Below are 16177 nucleotides of genomic sequence, written 5' to 3'. Positions count from 1 at the left end.
CTACTAGCTGCGTCCTCACATAGAGGGACGGGGGCAGAAGCTTTCTGGAGCCTCTTTTACAAAGACACCAATCCCGCTGGCCTCTGTTTTCATGACCTATCATCTCCCAGAGGTCCTACCTCCAAATACCACCACACTGGGGATTAGGTCTCAACAAATGAATCTGGCAGGCAGTGCAGGGGGAGCGGGTAGGGGACATAAAACATTCAGCCTCCTGTAGCATGGCAGGAATATGTGTGGCTTAGAATGACAAACAGGGGCTTCCCTGGTGGCGCAGTGGTTAAGAATCTGCCTGCCAATGCACGGGACATGGGTTCAAGCCCTGGTCCAGGAAGATCCCACATGCCGTGGAGCAACTAAGCCTGTGCGCCACAACTACTGAGCCTGTGCTCTAGAGCCTAGGAGCCACAACTACTGAGCCCGAGTGCCACAACTACTGAGCCCATGCACCACAACTACTGAAGCCTGCGTGCCTAGAGCCTGTGCTCCACAACAAGAGAAGCCACCGCAATGAGAAGCCCGCGCACCACAACGATGAGTAGCCCCCACTCGCTGCAACTAAAAGAAAGACGGTGTGCAACGACGAGAACCCAACGCAGCTAAAAATAAATTAAAAAAGACAAAGAGCCCAAACAGCCCTTTGTGCCTTAGCACAAGGCACAAAGTATAGCCCACCTACCTACCCTCAGGATGTGCTCAGAGCTCTATACAGCGGGAAGTAATGCTTTTGGCATAATGTCGTTTAAAAAAGTTCATGAAATAAGGCACAGTTTGTTTGGAAGTCAAACTTTATAGTCTACATTTGGAAAAAAAAAAAAACAGAAAAAAAGAATGTTTAATACCGTTGAGAATTTTGAGAGAGGGCTCCAGATAGAAAAACAAGCACCATTTCAGCAATGTCAAACAAAGGGCCAAGTCTAGTAATTCTCAAATTATAGTGAGCAGACACCTCACAAGGCAAGCTTGTTAAAAATGCAGATTTCTGGGCTCATCGCTCATAATCTAAGTCGTCATCTATAGTGTAGGCCCTAAATCCAGAACCTACAACAAGGATTCCCCCAGAAATCTGCTGTAGGTGGTTCGTGGACCAAAATTTGAGAAACTGGCATCGGCAGTATTTTGCCAGAAATCACTAGGGTTGCTTGAATCTGGAAACTTCTCTGGAGTTTCCTTGTTAGTTGTCACAGGATCTTGGGGTTAAGGCTGAGAACACTTTTTCCCATCAAACAGGGCACCAAGCCCAGAAGATGTGCTGGAGTGACCCACTTTGGAGTGGTTTTTACGGAGCCCAGTGTGTCAGGCAAACGTTTGCAATGGAAGGGCTTTCTAACCTTGTCTGGCTGGCTGTCTATTTCCTGGGCTCACCTAAAATTCATGCAACCCCCTCAGAAAACAAGGCTGTCAGGCTGAAAGGCTATACAGACCCTGGCAAATGACTTCAAAATTTTAAACAGCAATTAGAGAAAATGAGAAAACTGGTCGGCTTGATGTTTGGTCCAAGGAATAGGAAATGGCTACTCAAAATTCGGAAGCACATTTTTGGGGTCTTTTTGTTCCTCTCTGCACCTTAACTTTTTGTGCCCTAACATGCTCCTCTTTCATCTGAGGCCTGTCTCCTACTCTAGAGTGTGATCAAAGCGCCAGCACTCCAATCTTTGACCCTAATAAGTAGCCAACGCCCTCACAGACGCTGGGCCGGATTTGGCGTTCGGGCTGCGGCGTGAGGCTTTCAAGCGCTCGCACGAATTTTACTGCGAGCTCGAAAAGGGGGCGCCGCCTTCGCGGCCCAACTGTCCTCCCCATCCCCAACTGTTGCCCCTTCCGGCCACCGGCTGCAGCCTTGCTCGGCTCCTAGGCTCTCGGGTCAACGGTCGCGGGCAGAGAAGCCCACGGAGACCTCGCGTAGAGCAGCCCCGCGTCCCCGGAAGCTCAGGCTCTCGGGCGCCGGGCTGCGGCGTTCTGGGAGGTCGCTCTGAGCGCTCCGCGGCCCGGCCCACCGCATCACTCACGACCGGTCCCCACCGGGCCGCCCCGGTCCCTGGAAGACAGAGGGTAAGCACTGCGCATCCCGTGGACGTTCTGGAAGCCGGCGCGGGGCCGCGGGCGAGCCCCGGGAGGGAGTCGGGGTCTCCGGCGGCTCCTCCGCGCGCCCCGGGCGCAGGCCACTGTCTGGCCCGAGCCCGCCCGCGTATCAAATTCAGATACGCGGCCGCTGTACGGCTTCCCTCCGCTCCTCCCCGCCCTACAGAGCGCGGTGGACCTGGGGGCCTTTCACTGCGCGCGGAAAACGCTCCTGCATGGCACTGGGCGGAAAAGCCCCTGGGCACTGGCTGTGTACCCCCAGCCCAACCTCACTTTCTGCCCTTGTACACATTGCCCTTGCCCAGCCAGGCCGCGTGCCCGTCTCGACAAGTTCACCCCCGCTCGCCAGTCAGAACCAGCTGCTTGCTTTCTCTTTGCTCAGCTCATGAATCCCCTCTAGAAAACAGAGCGGAAGGGGGAGCTTTGGGCCTAGAGAAGGCTTCTCTGTCCCAAAAGGCCCGCCTCCCGCACACCTGGTTTTAATAAGAGCCTAGGGAGAAATACGGCCAGGGACCTGAAGAATCCCCAAGAAATTCTGTCTAGAGAGAGAAAGAAGGGCGCACACGGATTGTACTTGAGCAGGCGCAGTCACTGTACAAGGTTGTAAAGACCTCGTGCACTTTTCAACTTTCTTTGGCTTGGAGAGGATGTAGATGGTAGTGATGTTAGAAATGGGATATAAACAGCAGTTAAAAACACATCTATTAACATCAGAGGACAAGGAGATTGCACAGTTGTGCACGTGTATTCTTTTCTACCCAGTTTTAGTAACAGAAAAGGAATATTGAAGACAACCTTGCCCCTGTCCCATATTCCCCACCGCCTAGTCCATGTGCACACAGATGTTGACATAGTTGCATTTTCAGAGGTACACGGCATTCTTATTTCAAATTCTGGAACAAGGGAGGTGAATTACCTCCTAACAGAAGGGAAGTCTTCTTTAGTTCTGAGCAAAAGATCTCTCAGTAGTGAGCTGGAAGTTACAGATTGTATCATGCTTTCAACCTATGTTATAAAAGTTTAAAGGATAAAGGACATGAAAGGCTTTTTTAAAAGACCCTAGTGAGACATATATATTCACACACATTTTCTTTGCTCTTCAGTTAAAGCCAAGAACAAATTTTCCAATATAGCACTTTGATCTTTGCACCCTTAAGAACTCAACTCTACCTTGTACTAGAATTTTGAGAACATTAATTTTTCAGCAAACATTTCTTAAACCCCTAATCAGCGTTAAACCAGAGAACTCATGGTTGTACTGATGTCCCCTCTGCTTGGAATGATTATCTCTTGCCTTTGCTTCCCTTGCTCGGCCTAACTCAGATCTCTGCTCCAATATCCGTTTCCCTGCCCACCGTCATGCACCAAAGATACTTTATTTCTTCAAGGCACTTACCACGATCTGAAATTATTAATTTGATTATTGCCTAGCTCCACCGCAGTCATTTGGGGACCTGGCTGTTTTATTTGCTGTTAATGTCCTAGAACCATACACTGGCCAGCTCCCGGGGTCTACCAGGACTCGTATTTAGTAAATACTAAAAACAGAAAACAAAAAAAACCTTTGCAGTTTAGAGTGTAGCCTTGGGAGCATTTGCTAAGTGATTGTGACCCTCAAGGAAACGTCTCCTGCCCCCCCCACCCCCCCTTTTTCCCTGGGTAGCTTGGGTGCAGCTGCTGTGTGACCCACTGGCCCTTCTAAGGACCCACGCATGGTGACCCACCAGCCCCAGGAAGGAGGCCCTGGAGGCAGCTCAGGCAGTTTTTCTGGGTCCAGATCTTGGACCAGAGAGCGAGTGGGATTCTCCCCCAGAGGGCTGGGACTGCTGGCCACACAAACCCCCTGACCCTTTAGCACTTTCTAGTGCTTGGCTGCATGCATAAGGTTCCAAAGTTCATGGTGGGAGCTGCTTATGAAAGATGCGCTGTTATTGTTGGACTCCCAGCACAGGGAATAATTAGGGGAGTGACATGCGCTAAAGTCGAGGTCTTTCCTTGTGGGCTGGGTCATTCACGAAGCCACGACTGGCCTGTTGCTGGCAAAGGCTCTGGATTCCTACGTGGTTCACTTCTTGGAGGAAGCCTCGGTGAGGAAGACGCTGGGAGTGGGGGCAGAAAAGTTTGGAATCTTCCGTGGTTCCTCGGGGATTGATTGTGGTTGAGAACCACCTTGGGCAACACCGAGGTAGAGCGTCTGGGTCCGCTTGCCTTTCCTCAAGGCCACTCTGGGCTCCCGGGGCCTTACAGGCTGCCCTGCACGTCCTGGGGGCTGAGTTAGCGACCGCAGCAGGGGGAGGAACCCCGAGGTTCTGGAAAATGCCAGTTGCCAGCAAGGAAGAAGCTTTTCCTTAAGCTCTGCAGTGCCCAGCATGGTGTTTGGCACATGGTGTGTGTTTAATAAATGTTCATTCAAGTATGAAGCGTGAGAGTGCGCTTCGAACTGTGTTTCAAGCCTGGCTGTGTCGGTGGACAGGGACTCCCGAGGCATCCCCATGGCCCACACTCCTCACTGTAAGATGCGAAGAATGTTATCCACTTCATGGGGTGCTTTTGAGGGTTAGATGGAGTAAATACTAGAAAGTAGTATACTCAGAGCTTGGCACGTACTAATAGAGTAGGTGCTAGCACATTTTTTAAAAATGCAATATGGGAAAGGTAGCAGTTACCTCGCGGGGGAGAAACGGGAATGGAGTCAGGAAGGGGCACACTGGGGACTTCAAAAGTAACCATCGTTCTTTCTTTCTTAAACTGGGTGGGTTTTGTGATATTGCTATTCTTTATACTTTATGTCTTATAAATGTTTTAGTAACTGCTCCATAGATGATAAAACATTAAGACTGCACACTCTGATGTCTCCTATTTATGTGGCCTGTCTTCTTCTTGCACAAGCTTATGAGAGAGGAATTATTATTATTTCCAGTTTACAGATGTGGGAACTTAGGCTAAATAACTTGCTTAAGTTATACACAGGTAAATAAGAGATCCCGGATTTAAATCAGTCTGTGTTCTTGACCGCTCTGTATGGCTTTCTTATGTGTTGCTGATATAGCAGGTTGTATCTACGCTTTAGAAATAAGGAAATTCATTACCCTACCAATGGTCCACTGACATAGAATTGCACATTATGACTTATCTGTGTGAATCAGTATATTCTCAACTGTGTGAAACCAAGACAAAATATAGAAATAAGCTTGATCCAGAAATGGCTGATTGCAAATTGCCACTTCTCACCCTCTACTTGAAATTTTATATTCATCAAAACTGCCTACTGTTCTCAGTAGTTCACTTAATAATGAGAAATGCTAAAATGCTACATATTTTAATTTAAAATAAATGCATATAAAATGGGATGCCACTTATATGTGTTTTATTTACTTTTTATCTAAAACACATATGAAATCTCTCTATAAAATATGTATTGGGATTCCATCTAAGATTTCAACAGAAGAAAGGTCTAGGATGCAAGAAAAAGAAAATTGACTATTGCTGGTTTAAGAATATAATTGAGGGGACTTCCCTGGTGGTCCAGTGGCCTTCCAATGCAAGGGGGTGTGGGTTCGATCCCTGGTCATGGAGCTAAGATCCCCCATGCCTCGCAGCCAAAAAACCAAAACATAAAACAGAAGCAATATTGTGACAAATTCAATAAAGACTTTAAAGATGGTCCACATCAAAAAGATCTTAAAAAAAAGAATATAATTGAGGTTTAAAAATTTGATAGTATGAAACAGCTAAATGTCATTCAACAGACATTTGTTAAATGTTTTTTTTTTGTATAAAGCATCGTGTTAGGCACTTAGGGCGAATACAGAGATGAATAGGATAGTTTGATATTCAAAGTTGTTTGTAGTCCTTCAATGTGTAACGTGTTAATATACTATTGATTGTTTTGAGACGTGATGCTAATCAAAACTGATTGTATTATGAATTATGAGATTCCAACAATTGAAGTGTTTGGGAGAATGCAAAGCAAAGATCAATGATTTCACAGCAATTCCAGTATTTGAGCTGGACTTCGAAGTTGGATAAAGACAAGGGGAAAATGAGAAGGTTCATTGAGGAGAGCAAATGCGGGGGGGGGGGGGTTGTTAGGAAATCTTGAGGCCTGCAAGTAGTTCAGTTGACTAGAACGTTAGGTGGGAGATGAGGCCAGGAGGGCAGGTTGGAGTGCGAACCACGAACACCCTCACTTGCCAGACTGAGGGGTCTGGCTTTCCTGATCCAGTGGGCAGTGCGGAGCCACTGAAGATTCCTAAGCGTAGTTGTGACATGCTCAGCGCTTCAGCCTAGAAGCATTCTTCTGATGGTGGTTGTCAAGAGGGAAGAAAACAAGATGTGGAGACCAGTGAGGAGGTTTTGGGGATAGTCAAGAGGGACAATCATAAGGACTTCAACTAGAATGATGGCAGAGGACATAGAAAAAAAAGTTTTGATGGAAGAGGTATGGCTGGAGCTGAATTTATAGTTTGATGACTGATGGAATGTGTTGACAAAAGGAGAAATTAAAAAAGACTCTAGGGCTTCTCTGGTGGCGCAGTGGTTGAGAGTCCGCCTGCCGATGCAGGGGACACGGGTTCGTGCCCCGGTCTGTGAAGATCCCACGTGCCGCGGAGCGGCTGGGTCCGTGAGCCATGGCCGCTGAGCCTGCGCGTCCGGAGCCTGTGCTCCGCAATGGGAGAGGCCACAGCAGTGAGAGGCCCACGTACCGCAGAAAAGACTCTAAGGATTTGAGATTGGATGCCATTGACAAAACAGAGAAGTCAAGAGGAGGAGCTAGGGATATTTTTAAATAATTAGTGCATGAGGATGTGAGAAAGCTGGAGTTGAAATTTCTATCCTGCAGGACTTCTCTGAGCCTTTAGAGAAAGCATCATACACCATTTCCCCAGCTGACCACAGAAAGCCCCTTTCCTCCTCCCCAAACATTTTTCAGAACGCTGTTTGGAAATGTATCAGCAGACCAGGCCTGCAAGGAAAGAGCAAGCCGAGTACTTTGGACCTTTAACAACATCAGTACCACAGTACAGCCAGGACACACCTCATAGGACACCTCACACCCAGGACGCTGGGTTCTGGGACCCAGGTCAGTTAGTATTTGCCCCTCTCTTCAGGCTGCTGTTCTAGGTACCACTTCATCATGTCTTGGGTTTATAGCAAAGGGAAAGTGCAGTATCAACTTTGAATGGAAGATGAGTGAGAATTTCACACTCTTTCCTGAAGGGTTGGGAAATTTGTGGGAGATTTTGAATTTTCTTAGGAATCCTTTCTCTTCCTCCTGAAGGGCTAGAAGACATGGAAGCCCTGTTTCTATTATTGGTGCGCTGCTACTGTTCTTGTTTAGACATCATTTCCTTTAGAACAGGGTCCTTGGGTTTTGAAACCTCATGTATGTATTTAAAATCATCCAAATGGACTCATCTCTAGGTTTGCTGCAAGCTCTCCAAGTGACATTTAGGGACATGATTCCAGTTAAATCAAAGGCTCCCCTTACCACAAAGTCATCTCCATGATTTTTAAAAAACTATTTTAAACACGAATTTATTTTAACTATTTTAAAATGTATAATTCAGTGGCATTAAGTACATTCACACTGTTGTACAAACCATCACCATTATACATCTCCAGAACGTTTTCATCTTCCCAAAGTGAAACTCCATACCCACTCATTTCCCATTCCCAACCCCCAGCCCCTGGCAACCACCATCCTATTTTCTATGAATTTGATCTCAAGGGACATCATATAAGTGGAATCATACAGTATTTGTCCTTTTGTGTTTAGCTTATTTCACTTAGCAATCCATGTTGTAGCATGGGTCAGAATTTCCTTCCTTTTTAGATGGAATAGTACTCCATCGTATGTATATGCCACATTTGTTGATATCTGTAGACATTTGGGTTGCTTCCACCTACATGTGATCTTGATTAAGTTTTTTAAGTGGTCCCTGCACGGAGCTTCCTTCCACACAAGTTGGTGATGACTTTTGGGTTTGTTTTAATTATATTTGAGTTGATAAATAGAAAATCACAAATCGTCTCATTAAATCAAGATGTGAAATTGGATTCATTAAACTTTGGAGAAAAAAATGCTTCTTAATCCCTATTTCAAGTGGATTTGGATAGCAGTTCTGGACTTGATTGGAGGGCTTGGTCCCAGGAGCTAACTGGTGACTCCTGGCAGGAGAAAATCCCTCTTGATTTGGGAAGGGACCAGGGCTAGCTCACTGATAGCAGTTCAGTGTTAGGGCCTGCTGTGCTTTCCTGCCTCTTGGCGTGGCCTCAAAACAGTTGGGTAGAAAGGTGGAAAAGTCAGTAGGATGTTTGGAGATCCAGGCTCAGACACCATGGAGAAGAATTTGGGAGTTTCCCGGGGACATGCTGCTTTGGAGGCTGCTGTTGGTACTTAGTTTTGAGTTGGAGAGAACGGATTAGAAGAGGACTTTGGTGGAATGGGGGGGACGTGGAAACTATGAGTCCAGAGGTCAGCTCAGCTTCCCACACTATCCTTTTCTCCTTCCCAGAAGGCTTTTGTTCGGAGAAAACAAAATAATTTTGACCGAGCTATTAGGTTGGAATAATTTCAAGGAAATTTAATGAGGTTTCTTCCCCCTTTGCCAGTCTCACAGAGAACAACCAGCTTTATGATGTGAATCTATTGATTCTCAAATTATGCCCTGCGGTGCCTGGGGGTGCTGCAGTAAACTCACAGGGTGCTGTGAGATAGTTTAAATTTTTAAGGAAAGCAGAGCTGTACTCAACATCTGTGGGATGCTCAAGAACCACTAGCTCGAAGTGTTCGTAGTTTCACCATTAGATCATGCTTCATTCCTTTAATGATGTCACATCTTTGCGGAGTTGGGTTTTTGGTGGCTGCTGTGATAAAATCGAGTGTGGGGGTGGAATCAGTGTGGAGTAGGAAATGAGCGGAGCAGTGTCCCATCTGATTGCAAAGTTTAGGAAGTTGTACAGTGCCCAGTAGGTGTACACAGTACATGAATAAGTAATTGTGATCATTTAAGAATGAAATGAAAATTTTTTTCACTTTATCTGTATTATTCTTTTAAATGGCTACTAAATTACTAGGACATAAATAGTAAGTTGTTTGGACTTAACTACTTAACAAGTGGAACTGGTAGGTATTTCTTTCATCCCAGGGGTACCATAAAAAATTACTGAGACACCACCGGCACCGTGTCCCAAGAGATTTTGAAAATCTTTGCTTCAGTCTATCAGAAAATTCTCAAAGTTGTGTATTTACTTTTAAGTACATCAAATATGGGACTGGAGATGAGATGACAAGAGAAATAAACACTCTGCTTTGAGATTTTTCTGAATTAAATAGCTTTATTTTTCTATTATAAAATTATTATGTATTGATTATTTTAAAAATCCAGAAAGATACAAAATAAAGCCCTCCATGTTACCACTCTCTTTTTCCCTCTCCCCCACTAGAGATAACAGCTGCTAACATTTTGGTGGGTGTTCTTCCAGACTTTGATTTTTCCTGTGTATGTTTAAGTATAGATATTTATAAAAATTGGACCATATAAATTCTATTTTGCTTATCCCTTTTAAAAATTCACTATATTGCAGCTATCTTTCCATGTTAACATGAGTAGAGTTGTAATCACACATAATGTGTATATATTTACTTTAAACAGATTTACAAATATACTTTGAAGGGAGAAAAGCCTTTCGATTCTAAAGGCCTTATTACTGACTGGTGGATGATTCCGCTATTAGAGTAGCTCAACCATGCCCCCTTGTGGCCTAGGGCAATATTTAACATTTTTCTTCAAATTTGTGTGTAAGGCCTCGTAGTCTGACATGGAGGCTACAAAAGTGAATGAAATAAGATCTTTTTAAGGAGCTTACAGTCTGTAAGAGGAGATGAAATATATAGTTAAATAACTATGAAAGGGAATAACATGTAATTAGACATATCTGAAGAGAGCTACCCATACGAGGAAGGGGTTAGTTCATCTTTGAAGATTAAAGACTTCATGGCAGCAACAACAATGATAACGGATAAGGTGTATTGAGTGCTTATGAACCAGGAACTGCTCTTTGCACTTTTTTATCGAAAAGATAGAATTTCCCTCCTCTAGGCCTTTAAACATGGGTAGAATCTTGTCTTAGAGGAGTGAAGAGGAGATGGAATGAAGACAGGGGACAGTACTCCAGGTGGGGAACTGCAAGAGCAAACTCTGGGAGTTTGTACAGAGAGGAGTGGTGGGCCTTGCAGTGGCCCTTGCACTCACCTTGGAGTGATGTGGGAAACGACATTAGAAAGAGGCAAGTGCCTTGAATCCCAGCCTAAAGGATGTGATCTTAATTCTGTTGTCAGGCAACGGGAGGCAATGATTCAAGGTTTTTGATCAGGGGAGTAATTTTATCAGAGCTGGACTTGGGAAGACTAACTTTTCAGCAGTGTGAAAAATGAGAGACTCAGGGCAGAGGGGCCAGTTAAGAGGCTACTGCAATGGTCCAGGCAAGATATAATGCCCCTCAAGAGGTGCAGCAGAAAATGGAGAGGAGGGAATGAATCTGAGCTTGGTTAGAAAGCCAGCAATGACAGGATCTCTTTCTTGAGTTTTATGTTTTGATTGTTAATGTAAAACACTTCAGTAACATTTTGTGAACTTTGAACGGAGGTCTTCATACCCAGTGGGTTTATTCTACACGAACTAAATAGAATTGATTTGCCAGTGTTCACATGCTGATTTCCTCCCTCTCCTCCAAGAAGCTAGTTCTCTTAAGGACACCAGCTTGACCACATTAGCTGACCACATGGTCTGGTCATTCTGGCAGGGCCCAGGTCCTCTGGTAGGGCTCATGATTCCTAGCCAGTCTCTAAATTTGTGATGGTGGCATAGTATTTGGAGAATGGTGTCACAAGATGTCTCTTTTTTCCAATGAATATAAAACCAGAGGGAATGTGCTGATCCTAAGCAAATGGGATTTGGATTAGACCCGAGGATCTGATTCTAAGGATGGGAGCTTCCTGGAATTGCACGATCAAGGGGGCTGCAGCACACTATTTTGTGGCCACTTAAAAAGATGAGACAATTAATTGAGATGGTTGGAATTTAGTGTGTCTTCCAAAATAATTCATTTTACTTACATTTATGAACGCTTATAAAAGAAATCCTACCTTCAATATTATAAGCAGAGAATCACTAGAGCAGTGATTCTCAGAGCGAGCTCACCAATTCCTTGGCAAGCCATCAGGATCTTCTTGATGGGCTCAAGCCTATCCCATAAATGTAAAGGGTGTTATTTTATAATAAAGAGTAAGACACATCAGCTCACATTTATGCCTTATGAAGCTAATAATAAGTGGATCAGACATCTTCCTCCCAGGTCTTCCTTATCACTGGCTTTCCTGTGCCCGTGTAGGCATGTCCCTATGGAGTATGAGGGTCCCTGATGTAGAGAGAAGTGATTATTTTGACAGCTCTTTGTGCATTTCCCCAGGAACCAGTGAACGTTTCTGCACTTCATGGGCCCTCTTACATATTGTTTCTTGAGCAACTATCTTGAGTTATGTCACATTTTAAAGATAAGTAAGTTGAATAGGGAAACTAAGTCAGGGGTTTCTAGGGCATCCAGGACCTAGAATTTTGAAAGATTCACATGGCTTTTTTATCTGAATGTTAGAGAATATGCTTCTGTTCATGGGCAAAGAGGTGTGACTGAATATAATATATAACATAATATAATGCAGTTCTTGAATTTGTGGATCCCTAATTATCATGCTTGAGCTATTTCAAACTTTGCTGGAGTCATAATTCAAAACTGATCTGTCATGGGTATACAGCAGTATCATATTCGAAACCCTATCAGATTATAGTTATGTACTTTATCACTTTTTTTTTTTTTTTCCTGCGATACGCAGGCCTCTCACCGTTGTAGCCTCTCCCGTTGCGGAGCAGAGGCTCCGGACGCGCAGGCTCAGCGGCCATGGCTCACGGGCCCAGCCGCTCCGCGGCATGTGGGATCTTCCCGGACCGGGGCACGAACCTGTGTCCCCTGCATCGGCAGGCGAACTCTCAACCACTGCGCCACCAGGGAAGCCCTTTTATCACTCTTTAACCATTTAAATTACATTCCTGTTAATAGGATCTGTGTTTTAACGTCAGAGGGCGAATTGGTGGATTGCACGGTTCATGTCTAGTTGAGTTTTTATGGCTAATTGGCCACATATATAGTAAGCTAACCCCTCTATTTAGAAGTGAAGGATTTTACTAAAAATGAGCATATTTTTATTACAGGCAGCTTAGTTTCATCTGCTTAAGTCGTTTTTTAAAGATGAACCATTTTTCAGTACAACTGTATCTTAATGTGTTAACTGTATTTTTCAAATGCAGATTTTTTTCACTAGCTTAATGGGAATTCACAGAAATCATAGCCTTTTAATTAAAGCCAGTATGTTTCAGTGCCAGACATTCTGAAGGATTCCAATGAACCAAAAAAGAACACAATTTCTGCACTGGAAGTGTGCATATGGGACCCTTCAGAAGCCTGACAGAAATGCCTGATGGAAGGATTTGAAACAGGAAAAAGATTAATAAAAAGAACGTCAAAGTAGGTTTCAGAACAGTTTAAATAATGTGTGTAGCAAAATAATTTTCTACACCAAAGGGTGGTTTGATTGAAAAACTGTGACTCTTGCCTCGTCTTAATATTATAAAGGCTACATCTAACTTCAGTCCATTTGAACTAAAAAAGCTATATTTTTCAAACCTAAAGCTGGTACAAATGACTATATTTTCAGAAGTAGTTCAGGTGGTCTGACAAGCGAAATTTGGAAGATTGGAAGACAGGGGAACAGAACATTTGAAATTGAAAAGATCCTTGGAAGTCTGGAGTATACAGTCATTGTAATGGCAGCTGTAAGGAAATCACAGGATACATTTGGTTACAGTTTGATCACACAGAAAGAGCCTGTGACCAGAAGTCAGATGACCTAAATTTTAATCCCCGCCATGCACTTAACTATCTGTGGGACTAGACAAGTCATTTAACCTTCCCATGTGTCTGTTTTTTTGGTTGTAAAATCATGGTTATATCTACCGTAACCATCTTATGGTTGTGAGGATCCTAAAACCTTCTTGAAAAGTAATGCTAAAGTGTTATACAAATGGAATTATTTCTGTGGTTTTGAATAACCATGACCAGACAGAGAACATGCTTTATTTGTCATTGCCTCGCTCAAGTGCCTGGTGTTAAGGAAAGACTCCATAGACAGTGCTGAATGCATGGAAGCATGAATGAATGGTTCCTTTCGCTCTAGTTTTATTTTTCTCTGTCAGAGACTCGGGTCAAAAAAATAGAACTGAATGTGTGATTTGGAATTCTTTAGAGTTTTACACAGGTGCATGTGCTGGTACCCATCCAAGTCTGAGACACATGTATAAACACAAACATAGTCTGGTAGACACCCTAGTATTACATGTGTACAGGATGTTTGGTGGGTTGGTTTTTTTTTCCTACAGTACTGGATTTGGCAACTAGAGCCCTGGTAGAAAATGCAACATTTTAAAGAAAGCCAATGACAGTTGTGGCCCCTCCCTTTCCCTTCTCCATCCCCTGCCTCCCCTTCACCCCCTACTTTGGGGCAGCCTACTTGGTCCTCTACCTCCACTCATTGACCCAGTCTCCTCTCCCATCCTGAAGGCCTTTTATGGAGGTTATGGAGGAAGGGAGAGAGGAAGAGAGTCTTTTTGGCCACAGCCTTTTGGAAGAGCAGTGTTGATGATTTTCTCCTCTTTCAGTGAGGGAGAGACAGAGGCTAGGGGGTAATTCCTTCAACAAATTAAATGGTGGAAATTCCTTCTTGCTTGCAAGAAGGGAAAATTGGCTTTAGGTTTCCCTACTGCTTGGGCTTGCAGATCTGTCCCCTGGCCTGCTGGAGCAGAGGAGAGGGCTGGAGCGGGATGGCAGGAGGCTGAGGGGGCGAGGATGCCTGAGTTTATCTTGGTGTCAGGTATGCACCGTGATGAGGGCTGTAGCGTTTGACTCTCTTGCTGCTTTTCCCACCTGTGAGGGCGGCCCACTCGGTGAGGGAGCATCCTGAAGAATCCCACGTCCAGCCCCAGCCTGCCCTGCAGGAGAGGGAGGCGATGAGATTTCAATCGAGTTAGTTTGAGATTTCAAACGGAACTAACTAGCACTCAGTGACAGGAACCCAGAGGTAATGGAACTTGCTTGAGATCCACCACTCCAAATGGGAAGGGAGATTTGACAGCAGTGATTAAAAGACAGAAAACAAAGCAAAACCCAAACTGTTTCATGTTTGTCTGGCACTGAGCAGAGACTCTTCCATAAAGTTATTACCCTAATTAGAAACTGTCCTCATGTGGTTTGACTCCAGTTACTTAATCACAGAATCCAGAGTCTGAGCAGAAAAGACCTTAAACATAATTCCTCCGAGGCCAGTTGGTTTCAAATGATGTTCCAGGAAGTCCTGAGTGGTGGTGGCAGCCCACAGAGGTTGCTCAGGACCCCCTGGGGGAGGGGGGGGATGGGTTTAGGTGGGGGGTGGGTATGGAGGAGGGTAAAGATGCCGAGAAGGTAGGTCTTCTGGTCTCTCTCCTCACCTGTAGCTAGAAAACTTTTGCTTTTATCTGCTTTATACATCAGTTTTCATTGTAAGATTACTTTTGTCCAAAGAATTCCCCGGTTAGAAGAAAAAAGGCTTCCTTCAGATCCATCCCCCTCGTTTCTGAGATAAAGAAACTGAAGCTCAGACTGGGGAAGTGACAGGCTACAGGCCACAGAGCCTTGAGTGGCAAAGTCAAGACACAGGTCAGATAGTTTGACACCCTGTCCCAAACTGAAGGGTAGAGTTAGCCTCGTGAATTCAAGGTGCCTTTATTAAGCAGCTGTTAGATAGAGTCATGCTGTATGGTTTTCTTCGTCTTCTTCCTAAAAGGTTAATGCAGTTATTGCATCCATTTGGTGCCTTTACTGCCGGAAAAATAACAGCCAGCAGGAGCTTTCTTGGGTTCCGTCGGTAAGAGAATCTCTGCAAGTCAAACACTATTAACTTTAATGAAGCGGCTTTGATGGTGGGGAAGAGACAGCTGACACCACATTTCCCTAACAATAAACCACTCTGACAGATAAAAACAAACAGGCTCAAGATAACGTATAGCGTTTTGAGAACAGGGCCAATAACGAATGCAGACGGATGTGAGTTGGGGTTTGCTCTAAAGCTGTGTCCCTCCATCTGTTGTGGAAACTTCTAAAAGGCAGGGCAGGACGATCTAATCTGGCTTTTACAGAAACCACTGCCTGGGTTATTATAAGAACAGCTCTGGGAGGAAATTTTAAATAAACCGAGCATCACCCTGGGCTCTTTCCGAAGACCCTCTTTGCTCTGATTTAGCCATTGAATCCGAGTGCTGATGGTTTGTTTATCCAGTTCTAGCAACCTGGGTCATATACTCCTCCACCTTCCCTGCCATGGGGTGACCCAGCCTGCTGCTGTCCTCTCCCTGGGGCGTGCGCCCAGCCTCCAGAACCGAGCCTGTGACTGGCCAGCATTAGACACGGAGCTGCCGCGGCTTACTCCCTCTTAGCAGAGCCCCCGGAGAACTAGGCCTAAAACAAAAGCCATTAACAACGACAACACCTAAAACAGTCACGGTTAGACTAGGTTTGGTGCTAAAGCCTGTTGGAAGCAGCAAAGAGGAAACTGGTGTGTAATTTTGAGCTCTGACATGATTTGGTCGTTAGTCATTAAATCTAGATTTCATTTAAACTATGGTGACACATATTAGTTTTTAAAAAATGTTTATTTCAGTTCCCTCACCAGGCTGTGTCACTTAACAAAACACCCTATATGACGTCCTTTCATGGGGGGCTGCTTTTATGTGTACGGTGGAGGAGGGTTCATTATAATTATACTTTTGAATTTTTAAGTCATTTTCTACATGTATTTCATGTATTTTCTAACTGGATCTTTACAACTTCTCTACTGAAGTAGATTTTCGATAGTTTCACTGATTTGCCCAGGTTCATCCAGGTAGCATCAGACCCAGCACTGGATGGATTTCAAGTTTTATTCCAGTCTGACGGAAAGCTCTTAGAG

At 44.5% G+C, this 16177-nt stretch overlaps 1 long non-coding RNA gene across 1 annotated transcript in view; it reads left to right on the top strand.

The window, feature by feature from the left end:
* Positions 1-1865: 1865 nt before the first annotated feature.
* The window catches only part of LOC309826670, a 91823-nt gene continuing 77511 nt past the window's right edge, over positions 1866-16177 (top strand). The window contains exon 1 of the long non-coding RNA XR_014297123.1: positions 1866-2052. This is a non-coding gene — a long non-coding RNA (uncharacterized lncRNA). The remainder of the gene's footprint in view (positions 2053-16177) is intronic.

Source organism: Grampus griseus, assembly GCF_964374135.1.
Source record: "Grampus griseus genome assembly, chromosome: 8".
NCBI classification, from domain to species: Eukaryota; Metazoa; Chordata; class Mammalia; order Artiodactyla; family Delphinidae; genus Grampus; species Grampus griseus.
Note: the sequence above shows the minus strand (reverse complement) of the source record. Positions and strands in the feature narration are given on the sequence as shown.